The sequence below is a fragment of the Mus musculus genome, chromosome 8 (genome assembly GCF_000001635.26).
Source record: "Mus musculus strain C57BL/6J chromosome 8, GRCm38.p6 C57BL/6J".
NCBI lineage: Eukaryota > Metazoa > Chordata > Mammalia > Rodentia > Muridae > Mus > Mus musculus.
In genome coordinates, this window is record NC_000074.6 from 76694673 (window position 1) to 76709261 (window position 14589).

Consider the following 14589-nt stretch of genomic DNA (forward strand, 5'->3'; position numbering starts at 1 on the left):
TTCACAGTTCCTCCAGTCATTCAAGCTGTACATCATGGCTGATGCCACACTCTTTCATACCTCATCATCCTTGTTAAATCCCCTTCAGTCTGGAATAATCTCCTTCCCTCTACATGAATATTCCCTTCACTATGTGATCAGTTTTCCCCTTTTCCTCCCTGATACATCCAGATAAAACCACTTATCATTTATTCTCTGTGTCTTATTATTTATACTATCAAATTGAATCATTTTTTGTAAACCTTGGTCTCACCTGCTTAATCATGAGATGGTAATTTTGCGTCATCTAATACATGTCTGTCCAGCAACCAGTATTTACCCAGGAAGTGACTAAAACCTTCAGCTCAATTCAACGCCATTGAAAACAAACCGGATTAATTGAGCCCTAAGATTTCCATATATAATGGTATATAACTATGGCTGACATTAAAGTAGCATGGAGAACTCTAAAAAACAAGTACTGGAACCCTTCCCTATCCCCAGGCGATCCTATTGGTCTATGGAGAGTACTATACTTGTTCCATCTGCAATGCTCTCTGGGTGATATGGATGAATGGCCATGTGCAGCATTTGGGAAGCAAGTAGGATCCATGGATGACAGTGAAGGCACTAGCTTGCTGACATGTCATATGGGTGTGCAATATTTTTCTAATCTATTCCAACTAAGCCTACCACCAGCACTTCATCTGTCCTTCTTGGAACATGAGATTTGGTCTCTAAAACACAATAGTGTCGAATCTCAGACTCTGTATCTTGGTCCCTCTACTGTTAGAGCACGTATGAATGGACCTCATTTTCCTCTCCATCTTTCCTGTGTCCTTTGCCATTTTAATAGGGATAGCTCTGGCAGAGTTTCCATGACACACCCCTCACAATGGCCCTGAGTCTCAGTGTAATTTCTGGCTCGGGCATCTATGAGAATAATCATCCCACCTGTCCTCCACGTCCCAGACAGATCTCAGAGAAGCTCAGGCTGTCTACCATCCCTCCTACCTCACATGTCTCCTCACAAGACTTTCTCAAGAGGTAAGCCCCATTTGCACTGAATGTTTATCTAGGATCTCTCAGCTTCCGATGGATCCTTCTACAACTCTATGATGTAAGACTGAGTCCCTGAAGACCATACTTCTTCTGCTTTGCTGGCTGGCCTGATTAGATGCTTTTAAAAGGAGTTTTAGAGGGACCCAGCATGACTAGAAAAGGAAAGGAGTGGGTTCACTCCTATGGAATTCCAGCTCTTGACAGCACCATGCTGCACTGTATAATGAGGCCTCTTTTTACCCTGATCATTCCAATGAATCAGATATTTATCCATCAAATCCAGTTTTTAGGTATACAACCATCCTATCTCAGACCACAGCAGCTAGAGTACACTCTTTGTAAATCTAGTCACAGGTACCCAGGGGTCCTACTCTGATCATCAGATTCCAGGATTAGCCCAGACGAAATATCACCCCAACTCAAATGGCTGGAATCTTATCCTACCGATGCCACCCACCTTCAAGCTTTTAGATTGGAATAACCCAGCCTAGCCTCTCTTCTCTACGCCCCTCCCAAATCTGAAGAGGATAGATTAATAGAACCCAAAAGCTTCCTACAGTTTTCAACTTGGCAATAATTTTTGGTACTCTTCATGCCTTGTCAAGCTCTCACTAAATAATTTAACTTACTTTACTAGATCCTCAGTGTTAAGGTAACTGGTGTGGCTTCTCCTTTCTCTAGTACCCTGTTACTCAGATCCTGACTCCAATAACAATAACTTCAACTATTTCTACTACTTAAGCCTCATCACCATCCTCGCTGGAATAAACCTCTGGAGCAACAGAATGGCATAAGTTGTAATATTTGAGCTACCACTGGTGTACTATAGCCAAAAAATGTGAATTATTTAACATGAAATGTGTCTATTTGACTAATAAGAGTGATATTCATAACTAACTAATTTAGAGGCCGCCAGCACAACTACAAAGCCTTTTCATTCATCTCCATGACTATCAATTGCATTGAGGATCAAATACAGAAGAAGAAAAGTATGGCTGTCCTCAATAACATTGACATCAGATGTTAGAGAGAATGTGCAAAATAAAGGAAGCCTTCTTTACTGTCAGTGGGAGTAAAAATTAATACAACTACTGTAGACACTCATTTGCAAAATTTTCAAAAATTACAGATAAGGTTACCACATACTCCTGCCTGTGAGGTCTAAGCTCCCTTTCTTGCTAAACAATTCAATCTTACAGCATAGTTTCACAGGGCATATGATGTAACACTCTTATTATGCTTTAATATGAAGTAGATTTTTACAGTTGAAATTTTAAGCAGATAAACTTATAAAGGTAATAATATGTGCAAAATTATTATCAGAATTGATGTTTAGGACTTAATGAATGATAATGTGTACTTGAATTTATTTGCATTATTTAAGCTAAACATTACAACAAATCTATGAAGTAGCTATTGCTGCTGCTTCTCCTTCTTCTTCTCCTTCTTCTTCTCCTTCTCCTTCTCCTTCTCCTTCTCCTTCTCCTTCTCCTTCTCCTCCTCCTCCTCCTCCTCCTCCTTCTCCTTCTCCTTCTCCTTCTCCTTCTCCTTCTCCTTCTTCTCCTCCTCCACCTCCTTCTCCTCCTCCTCCTCCTCCTCCCCTCCCCATCCTCCTCCACCTCCTTTTTCCTTCTTTCTTTTTCTCCTGCTCCCACAGTGTGGTATGATAGGTATCTTCCCGTACATCTGTCTTGTCACAGGTGATAAAAATCATAAACCAAAAAGCAAACTAATCTGTTGATGTTTTACAGCTTAGAAATGACAATCACAGTTCACCCTGAAGACCCTTGTCTATTTGCCAATCTATGACACTGCTTCTGCTCATTTACTTTGCTTTCGAATGTGCCCCTACCTTAAATACTACATGCATTTGTTTTCATTAAGAGTTGAGTGTATAATTCACTCAGTACATTTTAAAATTTATAAATATATTCCTCTATGTATGTATTAAATTTCTTAATTTATGAGCTTACAAAAGTTAATCTTCAGATCTGGTTTCTGAATAAAATGTATTGTCCCACAGGGCTGCACATAGACACAATGGTAAGATTATAAATCTACAATAAGAAAAAAATGGGAGTTGCTAATTATAAATTGTGAATACAATCAAGTGTATAAAAGCTGAGTTACTTTTATATTTAATATTATGAAATTAATTTCTAAGGCTGAAAAGATGACTCAGTAGTTAAGAATGCTTGCTGATCTTCCTGAGGACCAAAGTTCAGTTCTCAACATCCAAGTCAGGAGTCTCACAACTCTTTATAACTCAGCTATAGGGCATCCAGTGACTTCTGGACTAGACAAGCATCTGCATACACTTATTTCATACACCTACAGAGACACATATGATAAAAATAAAACAAATCTTGAAAAATTAATGTCAAAGTAATGTTTTATAACTTTTTAGACCAGCTGGAATTCAGCTGGACAGTAGAAAAATCTGGTTTCTTGCCAGACCTCTTGATGGGAAATGGAGAGAAGGGAAGTTACTCTGAGTCCAAGACTCTCTCAAGAGGAAGATGTGACTCCACCTGCCTGCCTGGTCATCTACACACATCACCATCAGCATGGCACTTCCTTCCCCAGGGGAAATGGAGTTGACTGTTATGAGCCTCTCCTATGAATGTAGAAGATAGCCATAGTGGAGAGTAGAACCTGAGAGCCAAGATTAAAGGCTAAAAATTGGCTTCCATGATTGAGCAGGAGGGTGTCTATGGGCAAGGTAGGAAAGAAATCTCTCTGAATGGTATCTTTGTAGTCCAAGATTATAAGAAGAAAAAAAAGAAAAATTCAAGGATTGAAAGAAATACTGTCTTATAGACCTCACCTTGCCTGTGATCCCATGACAGCATAAAACATGTAATCAATAAGTCACAGGTAAACTGTGGATTGTGGAGGCTAATCCAAGACAGTGCTTTCAAAATTCATAATTAGTCTTGGTTTCTATTATTTCTTATTTAGATAAGGCTTTAAATAGATCTCGTTTCCAGGGAGAATCTTGTAACTCAAACACACTAGCGAAATACTACTAGTAAGGAATGAGTCTCAACTGTTTAAATGAATTCTTAAGGAATCTTGCTTTTTTAGGCTCATTCATTCATTCACTCAGGCAAAAACTACTTATGATATGCACAATTAAGGTACTGCTCCATATGTTGGAGGACATAACAGTGAACAAAACAGATGAAATGTTACCTTTGGAAATTTTATAATTCAATTTTGCAATTATTGGTGATTCATATACAAATAAATTATTATCAAAAATATTCCTTCAAATAAAAGTAGCATTCCTTAATTGTGTGTGTGGGGGGGGGGGGTTAAGTAGGATTAATCATATTGTCTAAAATAGTGCTTTATACAACCTAAAAAGAAAACAGGGATTCTAGCATTTATCAATATATCATTTTCTTTTTTGTTGTTGTTGTTGTGGTTTTCGAGACAGGGTTTCTCTGTGTAGCCCTGGCTGTCCTGGAACTCACTTTGTAGAACAGGCTGGCCTCGAACTCAGAAATCTGCCTGCCTCTGCCTCCCGAGTGCTGGGATTAAAGGCATGTGCCACCACGCCTGGCTATATCCTTTTCTTAAAGGAGTCCAGATCAATATGACTTGTGACCTTTTTATTTTATCTTGCTGCTGTTGGCTCATACAGGCTTGTTTTCCAGAACACACACACACACACACACACAGAGAGAGAGAGAGAGAGAGAGAGAGAGAGAGAGGTTAAAGTTTCTCAATTTTCTACACCACTCCCTGGAGATACTTTTGTTACTGGATCACAGATGCACTTCGAATGGCAAGAATCTGAATAAATCAGTACAAATTACATTGTAAGGGATATGATGACTCTTCCCAAATAAATACACTTCCACAATGTCTTAAACGAAATCACAAACCCAAGTTGTTATGTTAAGCACTCTAGTTGGCAACATGCTGCAGACAGCTAATTGGAGTTAATACAAATTGTTAAAAATAAAAACAAAGGTTTCTTTGGAAAATAATATTTACCTCACCAATTTTTCATTCTTCTTTCATTCATTGCTGCCACTTTTACTTCAGTTAATGAACATGCAGGGTTTAGAACACTAGACGAAGGGGAACATCACCACATCATCCATCATTCGTTCTGTGTTTGTGTGTGCACCTGTGCGTGTATCTGTGCATGTGTGGAGGTTACAGGCTGACAATGGGTGTCTTCCTCTGTCAGTTTCATCTTGTAGTTTGACATGGAGCCTCTCCCAGTAAACCCTGTTGTCACTTATTCAACTATACTGAACTATGGGGACCTGTGCTTCTCTGCAAACCCAGCAACAGAGTGACAAACATGGACTACCTTGCCCTGATTGTTTTGTACATGGATGCTAGGGATCAAAGCTCAGGTCCTCAGGCTTAAGCAGCAGGCACTTTGCTGAATTAGCCAAATCCCCAGCCTCAGGTTTGCTTTTTAACCGGCTTAAATATATATAAATGTATGTATGTATGTATATATATATATATATATATATATATATATATATATATAATCTCTGTAAATCAGAAATACACTGCTGAGCAAAATTCCTAAAGAAACCATTTAAGTGCAAATCATAAAAAAATCAAACAACTTTCCCAAACCTCACTCTATACTTGGCAAAGTAAATAATATTTTAAGATAAATATTATTGTATAAGATTTGAAATAAATAACAATGCACTAACGTTGTAGGATTCTCACATAAGCACATGTTCTGGGTGGAAACCCCTTCCTCAGAGACACGGGATTGATTCCCCTTAAATAGTCAGGTAAGAATCTGCTACCCTACATACAACTCCATGATCACTAGGCTTACCTTTCCTGGAGGAGAGAAAACAATATAAATATAATATAAACAATATAAAATAATAAGATGTAATATAGGAGGTATTTTTATAAACTCAATACTTATATTTTTGATTATAATTTGGCACATATTGGAAAGACACTGGATTTAAGACTTGAGACCCTTGATACTCTTGTCAGGCAGGGCTCCTCACAGAGAGAAGGGAGCACTCGAGGCACTGACTTACGGCAGAGACGTGTATGCCTGACTCTGGATTTTCTGTGATATCTACCTTCCAAGAATTATATGAGGACTAAGAAAAAATGATGCTGTCCATAGCTTGTACTAAAGATGCACAGATTATACGTTCTGACCACTCTCATATTTAGAATGTGTCTTTCTAAAGATGATCCTTAAAGAAAGAAAGGAGAAAGAAGAATTGCCTCGGCCCTTAGCTGAGTAAAGCTTATGGGAGCTCCTTCCTTCCTCTGTTCTCTCCTTAAGGGATCTCTCCTGTGACTGATCTTTGTACTTCTTGGGAGTGACTAATAACGTGTGTTGAACTGAAAAAAATGGTCCTTGTCTGGCTCTGAAAAAGACATTCTCTGGAAATGTACTAATAATATACTCAGGTGAGCATGGTGTTCTCATACAACTCAGTGTCTATGTCTCCAATACTCGCCAAGACATAACACACCAATAGCAGCCGTTGATCCTCCCCAACAAGCAATCTTGTCAACAATGAGAGATCCACACAGAGGTCTCAAGCAGGAATCTGGAAACTGAGAGTTCCCAATACATTTCATAAGCAAAGATGGAAAGACCTCGAAGACTTTCTTGGGGCTTTGCCCATGTCACTCATTTCTATTTCTTCTCTCAGCCATCTCCTATGATCTCCCCACATCCCATCTCCAGCCCCTCTTCCTATATCTGGGAGGCCAGGACACATTCACTCTGATGAATCAGCTCTGCTTTGAAAGGACTTCCTTGAATGTTGCCCTAACAGTAGAGAGGTTTATGGGACAAGAACAGTGCTAAAATGAACACAGCTTTGCAGAAAAAAAAAAAAACTCTGATAAACTTTGCCATCACAAAGTCAATCAATGTAACTACACTGTCTGCAGTCAGAAGTGTTCACTCAGTAGCAGGAAAGGGAGACCTCTCTAGTGCTTCTAAGAAGAGGGCATGCATTGCTGAGTTGGCCAGCAAAGCTGGAGGTACTGGCTGGTGATTTATCCACCTAGTTAACCTGCTCAGTGCCCCTGCAATAGAGAACCAGTAGAAGCCATGTTTATTGTTCTGAGTTAAAATAATGTCTGTTGAGTTCCAACATTGACTTAGTCAGATTGTCCTTTCCACTGGAAAAAGAAGTTTGACTAAGGTGCCACATAGTAGTAACCCTGATTCTTATTTGGAAAAACGTGCAGTAACAATATTTGCAGTGAGCTAGAGGTTTTGAACATAGACCTCAAAATACCTGTAGACTTAATTATATTAATGCAGATCTCATAATACTAACAAAGCCCAGAATTCACTAAGGAGAAAAGTATCTGCCAAAAATTGTGAAAGGACAAACATTAAAAAGCAATATGAATTATTTATAAACACATAGAACTTCAAATTTTAGCATCAATCATTTTTACTTTCTAAAATTAAAATATATTTTTCTACAAAATAAAAAATCTTCATAGTTATATTTTCTTGCTTACCATTCTTTCTTTCCTTAATCTACAAGTTGCTCCACTGCTCCAAAATGGGAATCATGTAGCTTACTTCATGCAGACATCTCAAATGTGAATTTTCCAGGTGCAGCAAAATATTGTCCCTTCTTTTAGGGGAAATATTTCATTTTTTATCTCATAGAGTTAAGGGAAACCCACCTTATACATTTAATATAGCTCACTATCTATTCCTCAGTGCACATAAAGAAACTGTTTGTGGAAATTTAATGCCTGTCATTTACATGCACCTAAATTTTGTTTCCACGAACTTGATTTCCATACCTGAAAGAAAATAAACATCAACCTAGAAAAGCACTTTTGCATCAGGTGCTGAGTGAAGACCTAGATGAAGTTGCTGTCATCCACATTTATAGATGGAGGGGGAACAAAAGCATCTATTTCAAAACTTTAGATTACATCTTCTTTTATTCTTCAGTTACTAAAATAGTTGGATATCCCTTCCATGCAATATCCTCACCTATCTTATTACATGTGTGAATCACAAATACACCAGGGTCAGGATAGAGAAGCAAAAGAAGAGATGGCCATCAGTATCCTATCTATTCACACATAACTATAACATCATTTAATCTAATGCTTGCTCACTAACTTCTAGCTCTAAGCCCAGAATCCCTTCCCTCCTAACGTATTTGCCAGCCATTCTTCTGAAACCACACTGTACTTGGGAATGAATCTCCATAACACAAAGATAAATGTTTTATATTCCCTGTTAAATCATATCATTAATTTAAATTATTGTTTGAAAGTAAAAACCATACTTTTGTCTTTTGTCCTCATACACAATAGTTTTTATCCAGGGACAGTTTTTGTCTTCTGAGAGATACTTGCCAAAATCTGCAGACATTTGTGATTGTCACAAGCTGAGGAATTGTCAGGGAAACTGCCACTGGTGGGTGGAGTTTATGAATATGCAGCCAAATATCCTATAATGCACAGGAGAGCGTCCTTTAAAGCTGCCATACAAGAGTTAGCAAGTCAGTGTTATTCTAGTTCAGAAATATGCCTGGAGAAAGCATGAGGTTCATACCTAGAACCTGCTATTTCACTGTGGGCACAGTGGTGTCCCTCCTCAGACCCTCCTCTAAAGAACAAATGAACATCCAGATATAGAAAATGCCATCAGCAAAGACTTGTGGCTGCCAACTTCTTTGATATTTGCTTCAACAAACTAAACAGATGCAGAGAATCTTCTCAGCTAAGACCACAGTTTTCCAGACTTGGACCACCACAAATACCCTTGTAGCAAGAACACAAGGGCTTGAACATTTCAGGCACTGTGGAAAGGCTCCAGTGTGTTTTATACTCTCAAGACCTCTCAGAGTATGCCAGGGCTGAACTTCAGACCAACTTCCGGTTAATTGTACTGATGCTAACCCATAATGCACATCTGTCTCTCCCATCTTATTTACCATGCCCTCTCAGAAACCCAACATGGGGACAGGATTCTTATGGATTATAAAGCCTCTATTATTAAAAAAAAACTAAAGTAACGATACTTCCAACATGGCTGAGCCATAAAACTAGGACTTTGATAAGTGATATTCATCTATGAGGAATAAAAAATAATAACTGCATTTTTGTCAGGAGAGAGTGGGCTTGAGAAATGAAAAGTGATTTAAAACTGAATAGAGAGTTTGCACTGCAGGATGTGTTTTATGGGTCATTATAACTCGTGTTCTTATGGAAACACAGTTTTCAAGCACTGAATTTTTCTGTATCTTTGATTTATCACATAGACATTTATTTCTGACAGATGATTTCAGCTTTTAAAATGCAAAACATTTGGGGGAAATTGTATCTTACATGAATCTTCATAAAAGTAAAGTAGAGGCGTTTGCATTTGTTGGTTAGAAAATATTTAATGTTGTGAGATCGTCTGATGAATGAGATGGTAGCAAAGGGAAGCAAAGCTTCTGAGGGTTTGGGGAGAGTGAGAAGCAAACGAAGCTGAGAAGGGGTGGCCCTCCACGTGCTGTTCCTTATGCTCATCACAAAGGAAATGCTAGAAGTTATCCATCAGGAAGCCAAAATGTCTTAATTTGCTTACACCATCAATTGAGACCATAAACCTAGCATTGAGGTTTTCAAGGTCCAGGTCAGATAAATGTGCATACATTTGATCTTGTAACCCTGTAGACACCTGCCCTTACCAGTGCAGGGCTGTGAATGTGATATCTCCATTAGTAAGGACAACTGCTGTTGAAAACTGAACTGCCCCTCGCAGGCTCATGTGTTGAACAGCTTTCTCCCAGTGGGTGGTGCTATTTTGGGAGACTGTGGAATCTGTAAGAGTCAAAGCCTGACTGTCAGAAGTAGGCTAGGACCCCGTCTTTGAAGGTCATAGCTGTGCCTGGTTCTTGCCTGTCCTCTGCTGTCTTGCCTACCTTCCTGTGTATGGTTTCTCCATTTATGTGCCTCCTGCCACACATTGAGCCACTATGGCTGCTTTTACTGTTGTGACAAACTGGAATTTTGTGTCACCCAAACACATCTGTCCTAGCTTAGATTGTTTTGTCAGGTATTTGAGTTAAAAGACACAAAAGTAACTAACACAACTTCTTTCATAGCACCTGATCCCAATGGAGCAGGAACAAACAGGAGATGCATGTAGATTCTCCACTGGGCTAGAGGAACAAGCCAGCCATTCTAGGAAGACTCCTGTAGATTACAAAGCGGTAGGTGTCTTGAAAAGATAGAAAGAGAATCATCCAGAAATTTCCTACAGGGAGTGTTAAGTTCATGGTTATGTCACATGAAGTTTACACTGTACCACATTTCCATACCTGAAAAATATGCAAATGTGTATTTGAACATGTGTATGTATAGCAATTTACTCACATATATCTATGAAGACACACACACACACACACACACATATATATATATATATATATATATATATATATATATATATATATATATGCATGATCTAGGCATAAACAAGACAGATAATGCTTGATTTATGGTGTGTTTATAGCATTGTAAATTGAAAGCATCATAGGTTAAAAATGCCTTTAACACACTTAAGTTCCTGACTGACACGGTTTGGAACACTGTACAATATTGGTTCTTTCCCTTCAGAATATCATAGCTGGCTGAGAGACACAACCTACCACTAATGCCCACCCTCACTAGACAGTTTCCTCTCACATGTCATTAGACAGGGAAAGATTGCAATTCAAAATCTGGAATGCAGTATCTACTGAATGTGTTATGATTTCATCCTGGCATAACATAAAATAAAATTTATAAGGTAAATCATTGTGATTTAGGAATGTCTACATCAAGCTGCCTAGAACTCTAGTTTATAAGGTATTGTTCCTGAGAACCTTCAAGTCATGGGCTTATCAGTAGTTAGATCTTTTATAAGCTGCCTTTGGTACCTTGTATGTGCTACCTGGGACTAGCCTCATTTTCTGAGGTCCCTAAGCATGCTGTATTCCTTGGACAAGTGACAAAAACGATGGAGACTGGCCTGGCGTGGTGTATTTTTACTTTTCTATATTCTCTTTTTTGTGGTAAAAGTAGAAAAGGATTTTCAGAGATGCCATGTTAGCATTTGCATTAATTCACACTTTCTTTGGAAATTTAATCCAACCAGTCAGGAAATGCAAAATTTGAGGTTCTTCCATTTTATGTAAATTTGCATGGTTTTAATTGGCTACATTTTTAATTACTTGGGAGCAACTATCATTTTGTTGTCCCATTTTCACACACATAAAAAATGGCAACTTAAGTTTCTTTGTAGCACCTACTCCTTATGTCATTCTTCAAAATTAAGTTCAAAATGACTCTTACCATTGCTCAGTGAAGAACAGTGCCTAAGAGAGTGGACATTTTGCACATCCAAAATGTCATTGCATGTGCAACTTACAAATGCTAAATGAAGTCATAGGAAAATTAAAGAAAGCAGATTAATAGGCCAAACTCTGGAGGCTTTTACAAATGCACAATTGTAGCTTTCAATTTATCAGCATCCATGGCTTCTCCTTGCCTCACTGTCTCATTATGCTTTGGGACTCTTAGTGATCATTCTTAATTCAACCAGAGATACGTTAGTAAAGAAAAAGCCAAGAAACTCAAAGTAGCTCCTTACTTTTGGTAGCCATTCAATGCTTTGCTGAGTTAAATATAGTATCTATGATAATCTCTGGAGAACGTGTTGCATTTTATTCATTCCCATCTTCCTCTTTTGCCTAGCCCATCAGTGCTGATAACTGAAAGCCTGCTTAGTTTATATAGCACACTTAACAATGTTGTCACTTTGAGTCAAGATCACAAGAGAAAACAGGAATTCAAATTGCTCCAGCACAGATGATTACAGGAGAAACTGACAAACTTTAATTCAAGGAAATCAAAGATTCCGGTAACTGAAAAGAGTAGCAGACCTCTCTGACCTTTCTAAGGAACCAAGTAAGTTGACCTCTTCCATTGAAGCTTTGAGTAGATATAGAGGAGTCTCTATATAATATCTGAAGACCCTCTTCCCTACAGTTTTCTGAGATTTTTTTTCATTCAAATGTGCAAATTGTTGATGATTGTAAAAAAAATATATTAACTATGTATAAATTGTATAATTTAGAAGTCCCTAGACCTCCAAATTGTGAGTGCAGCATTTAATGGTGGGATTCACATTAAAATCCAATGTACAATGATGAAAATCATGTCCCCTAACACAAAAGTGCACATGTATGCACACACACACACACACACAGAGAGAGAGAGAGAGAGAGTTTATGAACAGAACTCAGATTTGTTTGTTCTGGTTTGTGCATCACACACATCCCCCATGAGTACACACTTTTAGGGAGGCTGGTCCACTGATTCTGGATTAATTGGTTAACTTAACAAACGGTATTAGAATCTGGGTATTTTTCAGGATTAACATGATCCCCAAGGTCATGATCACTGTTGGCACAGCTACTGAGAAATTTTTTTCGGTTAAATTACAGCTTAGTAGTATCTTGAGACATAAAAACACCTAACCTCCCCAAAAACTAAATAGAGAAATGTTTAGGCTAGGTTAGGCCCTAAGCATTTCATTGCAATGTAGATCTTACTAAACTGGGTCTATGGAGCTATATTCACTATGATTACAGAAACTATGCCTCAAATAAAAATTAATAATAAAAATTTGGGGCTGGGCTTGGTAACACATTCTTTTAATCTCAGCACTTGTGAGACATAGACAGGCAGATCTCCATGAGTTCAAGGCCAGCCTGGTCTACACAGCCAGTTCCAGGAGAGCCATAAAACAGAGAAACCTTGTCTCAAAAAAAAAAAAAAAAAGGAAGGAAGGACGGAAGGGAGGGAGGGTAGAGTTGTACACATTGGATGAAGATAAACAGCTGCATTTCTCTAGATCCTGTGTGCTAGTTGACCACATGGTAAATCATAATTATAACTACCCAGCCTCTGCATTTCCTGAAATTACAACAACTAAACTGAACCTCCCTAACCAAACGAGCATTTTCTGGATATACTTCCCTACTGTTCACATCTATTGCATGTGAACGTGGAAAGGTACCCAGCATGCTTCGTTAGCAGACATGTGTAGCTGTAAGTGATTAATGTTACTCAAATTGTCCTGGCACATGGGGGCAGAGAGCACACATTCCTTGCTACCCACCCCAATGTTCTCGGTTCCCAAATGAAAGACACACACACACACACACACACACACACACACACACACACACACAGCATTATTTTTTTTTAAATATGCCTCAAACAACTCAATGGCTGGGCCACTCCTAAACTTCTACTTGGGTAACACCTCCCCTCTGATACTTCTGAGTTATTACTTACTAAAAATCTATATTCCATTTTTGTTGTTCTAGACCCAATGGGGGAGGCCCCTGAGCAGCTTTTAAACACAGGAATAGTACAATCCTTTTCATGATTTAAAGGGGGTAATTCTCCAAATATACTGTAGAAGAGTGAAGCATGTTCCAGTCTTCAAACCCTGTTTGCAAAGCATAATTGTTTTTTCTTTAAGGTCTGAAGTATGGAGACCCAAATCCCCACATTCCTAGAAAAGCAATGATGTTTCTCCACATACAAGTGCAGAGGATGAACGGAATTATAAAATATCACCAGGTTACTTTAGAATTGGCAAGAGAGGGAGGAAAAGATGGAGGGAGGGTGGGAGGAAGGGAGGGAGAGAAGGAGAAAATAAGAAGAGAAAGAATATTTCCCTGAAAGATTTGGAATTTAATCTGGGTCCTGGATTTGGAAAGGGCTTGCTCAGGACCAGTGGGATATTGACATGAGTGGGTCAAAGTGTGTGTGTGTGTGTGAGTGTGTGTGTGTGTGTGTGTGTGTGTGTGTGTTTCTCTGAGGAGAAAGTTGGTGCACTGTGAGCCTCTAGGAGTCATTTGAGATGAAATCTGAGAGATCTCACCGGGGGGAACACTAATTAGTTTTATTCTGATAAAACTTGCTCAGTTCTCATATAAGTTTTAGGGAAAATGCAGTAAATGGTATTGTGTGTATCTCCACTGCTGTGCAGGCTTTTCCATGCCAGAAACCACCTCTCCTGTTTGAAATTTTAGGGTCATGCACTATGCACATTTGATAAGTCCTCAATAAGCATGTATTGTAAGTTGAAAATGGATGGATGGAGAGATGGATGGAAGAATAAATGGACAAAAGAATTATTTACCAGGTGAATTTTTGCATCATGCACGTGGAGAAGCTGAGGATAAATTTACCTTAACACACACAAAAAAAAAACTAAGACATATTAGTGAGTTAATGGGACTCTCATGCCCTGAATAATAAAAAGATAGAAAGATAGTTCCTTGGAGTATCCCAAAAAACTGCCTGTGAGTTCTCAAGATTTTCTTCAAGACGATTTTCACAATCTGGAATTTTTACAACCCTGGATTTTCACTTGGCCTGAGTAAGAGGGCTCCCCTTTCTTGGAATCAAATGCTACAGTTTGGAGACAGACATGAAAGTACAGTACATCGTGTAAGGTAACCATGCATTTCCCCCCCAAAATCAACA